Source organism: Diaphorina citri, unplaced genomic scaffold (assembly GCF_000475195.1).
Source record: "Diaphorina citri unplaced genomic scaffold, Diaci psyllid genome assembly version 1.1 scaffold2436, whole genome shotgun sequence".
NCBI classification, from domain to species: Eukaryota; Metazoa; Arthropoda; class Insecta; order Hemiptera; family Psyllidae; genus Diaphorina; species Diaphorina citri.
Window position 1 is genome coordinate 1 of NW_007379858.1, and position 4,947 is coordinate 4,947.

Consider the following 4,947-nt stretch of genomic DNA (forward strand, 5'->3'; position numbering starts at 1 on the left):
TATTAATTTTTCCGAGTCAAAATGTACTTTCCCTTCCTTCGTATGGATTACTTTTAACTTGGAACTAACCGAGTTAAAAGCAACCTCACAAACCATAGAGTTAGCATGCATAAAAATCCTACTGTGCTCCTGTCCGCTGGTTTCATGATGGTAATCCAAATCCTCTGTCTCCTGGCTTTGGGTGATCCTCCGTGGATATAGCCAGGTAGACGGGAAACACACTGCACTTTTCACTTTACACTTTCACTTAAAACACTTGGCAAAAAATTGAAAATTGAAAAATGGAAAAAAATTAAAAGGAAAATGAAAATATTTTGTAAAAAAGACAAACGACAAAAAAAATGGAAATCTAACTTTTAAGATTAAAAAAGCATTAGAAAACTATTTAAATTTTAAAATTTACTTTATTTAAATTTATTTAAAAATATTAAATTAAAATAACTATTTACTTATTCATTTATTAAAATATTTACTTATTTATTTATTAAAATATTTACTTATTTATTTAAAAATATTAAATAAACTTATTGATCTATTTTTTATTTAATAAAAATGGTGTCTACTGGCATGGACTTCTACCTACCTATACCTAGGTACCTACGAAAATGTCCCTACGCCCGCTACTAACCCCAAGGTCGGGGCTCACCTAGAAGGATTGTTTGGGGTTGAAATTCATCCAGAACCAAGCTATACACAATTACACAATACCCAGCTCAATCCAGGAATAAACTCAATCCCAAGCTAATCCAACCTGTTGAGACGTAACCTTCACCCTAAACCCATGGATATAGCTACCTAGGTACCTACGAAAATTTACCTACTCCCGCTACTCACCCCAAGGTCGGGGCTCACCCAGAAGGATTGTTTGGGGTTGAAATTCATCCAGAACCAAGCTATACACAATACCCAGCTCAATCCAGGAATAAACTCAAACCCAACCTAATCCAACCTGTTGAGACGTAACCTTAACCCTAAAACCATGGATATAGCTACCTAGATCTGCCTACCTACTTTATTAAGTCCAAGGACCTAGTGTATCCCGAGTCCCAATTATCCTGCCACGTTAAATAAAAAAAAAAAAAAACCCAAAGGACCACGTGGTTGGTACCTGGAGAGTGACCGCTTAGACACCAATGCTTCTGAAAAGACAGCCAATCAAAAAAAAAAAAAAAAAAACTGAGCGAGAGGCAGCCCTTTTAACAGCACGTGGTGTCCCAGTTGATCACCCATCCAAATGCCAACCACCTGTTTCTTTCTATTCACACATCTTAGTTCACCAAATTTTTGGCCCACACAGCAACGGGCTCAACGAAACCTATTACTTTTTAAAAACTTTGAACACGTGGTTTATTCGTTATTTCAACCAGCTCCATTGTCCTCACGAGGCTGACCCCACCCCGAAATAGTCAGCACCACTTGGTGTCTCAAAACCTACCGACGTACCAACCACGCGTTTCTAATTTTTTAAAAAGAAAACTCCTTTTTACTTTTTTTAACAAAATGTTTCCCCCAAATGCACCGATATTTCCAACAATGCCCCCAATGGAAACTTCAAAGACCAAAGAAACACGAGGTTTTGACCCCACGTGGTTATTGCGTTTTACCACGTGGCTTTTGCGTTCTATTTGATTTTAGGAAAAAACAGATGCCCATAAAGTCCCGGACATCCCGTAAGTAGGTATCAAGGCCTCCCACGGACGAAGGCGTGAAACACCCCCATCCGTTTGAGATAAGTACCCCCTGGTACTTACCTCGGCAAATACCCCATTTTAGGAAAAAACCAGGTGCCCATAAAGTCCCGGACATCCCGTAAGTATCAAGGCCTCCCACGGACGAAGGCGTGAAACACCCCCATCCGTTTGAGATAAGTACCCCCTGGTACTTACCTCGGCAAATACCCCAACGAGGTACTCACCTTATGCCAGTAGACGCCCAAATTTTACTTACTTTAAGAAAACACACGCAACGGACGAATAAAAAACGAAACGCAGCTTTGAAAACCTCGATTCTGAATAAGAAAACTCAATTTTGAAGAAAAAAAAAATCTGAACTTCAAAAAAAATCCACCATTTTAAGGAAGCACATTTTTTTTAAAGAAAAGACCTAACGTGACCTACCCGACCGACCGATGGAGAAGAACTGAAAGTTGGGACCCTTGGAACTTGGGAAAAGGAACTGTGATACCCACAATGCATTTTGAAATGCGTTGTTGGCAAAAGCTGAAACGCAGAATTTTTCCCGCCATTCTGATTGGCTGCCGAGAAAATTTGTAAAGATGGCCCCACACGGTCGGAAATGTTTGCGCTGCTAAATTCCGAATGTGATAGGACTGGTAGGTACCTAATGCTTTGCGGATTGGGATTGAGGTCTACTACCACACCTCATGTTACAAGTAGAGCGGCATTTATACAGTTTTTTTTTTCCAAGTTGTTTTTTTTTTCAAGTTGTTTCTAACTGTAACTGCTTTGGTCTTATCGTCCCGAAATCGAGAGAAGGCCTTCTCTTGATTTGACAGGATAGGAGAAATCCAACCGTTCTAAGAACGAACCTTATCCCTTCAGGATAAAATCCGCCCCGGGTGGGAATCGAACCTGCGGCCTAGTTCTTACAACGTAGACGCGCTACCAACCAAGCTAACTAGGCTGGCTCTACACCTATACAGGATTCTAAGAACGAACCTTATCCCTTCAGGATAAAATCCGCCTCGGGTGGGAATCGAACCTGCGGCCTAGTTCTTACAACGTAGACGCGCTACCAACCAAGCTAACTAGGCTGGCTCTACACCTATACAGGTTGTTTAAAATGTGTTCAAAAGTCGTGCGACAAACTTCAAGGGCGTATACCTACCTACCCTTCAAAAATTGTCATTAGGTTACTTGGTAGCTGGGTAGGTACCTATCGACTACCGACACAAAACCAGAACGTGTAGGGTCGGCTTGAATAAAACTGGCAACTAAGCAAGATCCTGAAAAAAGTTCAAAGTGGTTCTCAACATGTTTGCCATTATTGCGTGATGGTATTCGTATGGTCTAGTTACCTATGCCTTCAGAACGTGTAGGGTCGGCTTGAATAAAACTGGCAACTAGGCAAGATCCTGAAAAAAGTTCAAAGTGGTTCTCAACATGTTTGCCATTATTGCGTGATGGTATTCGTATGGTCTAGTTACCTATGCCTTTCCATGAAACTAATTTGTTTCCAAAGTCCCATCCGTGCCCTTCAACTCTTTCTTTCTTACCTACAGCTCACAAAAAGTTAGGTATGTATCTCCTATTAATTTGTTTCCAAAGTACCATCCAAAGTGCCCCTCAACCCTTTCTTTCTTACCTACAGCTCACAAAAAGTTAGGTATGTATCTCCTATTTAGGTATTTTATTTTATTGTTATTATCTACCTAGGTACTTACCTATCATCAACTTCAAAGGAAATAATAGCCAAAAATAGTCATTTTGGCTTAAAAATTCTTGTAGGTAGGTGCCTATGTACAAACTAATTTGTTTCCAAAGTCCCATCCGTGCCCTTCAACTCTTTCTTTCTTACCTACAGCTCACAAAAAGTTAGGTATGTATCTCCTATTAGGTATCTTATTTTATTGTTATTATCTAACTAGGTACTTACCTATCATCAACTTCAAAGGAAATAATAGCCAAAAATAGTCATTTTGACTTAAAAATTCTTGTAGGTAGGTGCCTAGGTAAGTACCTACCTACCTAGAAACAAAAAGGTTCTGTCTCATGTAGCACCAAGTTCTACATGAAGTCAACGCAACACGAAAATATCAAATTATAAATTTTGCAAGGCGATATTGTCGTTCCATCCCGGTTGAGAACCGCTTCCTACCCTGACTAAGGGTGTGGCAGGAAGGGGGGGGGGACTTGCTAGAACTTTCTCTTTGTGACGTGGTACCATTTCATTTGCAAGTTCCATTTTCTTTGTTCCCCCGGCCATTTTCGGTTCAGTTCAACACTGTTGCCACATGTACACCAGAAAGTTCAAGATGTCTACTTCGGTTCAGCCCCTGACGAAAAAGAGCTAAATTTTCCGAGTGAGTTTTACGGTTCCCGGGACGCGAGTTCGATTCTTGGAAGGAAAAGAAAAGGAGTACATTTTTCACTCGTGATACACAAGCTCGGAAAGTGTAAAAAACAAGCGTCGTTAGCACAGCACACGACTGACCCAATGGGACCGTCGGATCAACCATCACTCAGACGGAACATAATTCGTCGATCCGGTGTCGCAGTTAAGGCGGTCCCGTCTAAGATAGGACTACCCATTATTACCAAACAAGAACCTTGCCGACCGAAAGAGAGCATAGGACAGAACGAAAGCGAAAGAGAGAAGCCATACTCAGTCCATCGGGATATCGTTAATGTCAAGGAGACAGTTTGGAGAACTTATTTCTAGTTTTTTATGATGATTAGAATTAGATCAACCATATATGCATTACGGTCTACAGTAATTCTCAATCACTAAGTCTGCTCACACGAGTAAGAAAATAAGGAAAGTTTATAGCTGACGAGACTAGTTGAAGTTGGATTATTAAGCCATTGGACCCTACTTTTCTTGTGGTTTTGAGTACACTCCTATTGAACGGACTTATTTATCGCAAGATATAAATATTTTCACCTTTTAAGTCTCACGATCCAGGATCCTATGGACGTCTCCCACTTGAAACTCCTCACTTATAACAGGTCTTTAGCGTTTTTTAGTACACTTTAAGTCCTTTTTCCTTTTAGAAACAGTCTGGTTTAGTGTTTCTGGTTAAAACTTGGATATCGCCCTAAAGCGGCCAATGAAAAATTTTATAGCGCCGTCCGGTGGTACTCACAAAGTTGCGCTCCAAATCTACAAATACCTATGTACGAAGTCATGTCTGAGTTTTTTCAAATTGGCGGACCATAAATACAAATTGATACGTTACACGTTCAAATAGAAATACCTCTCCGGCTC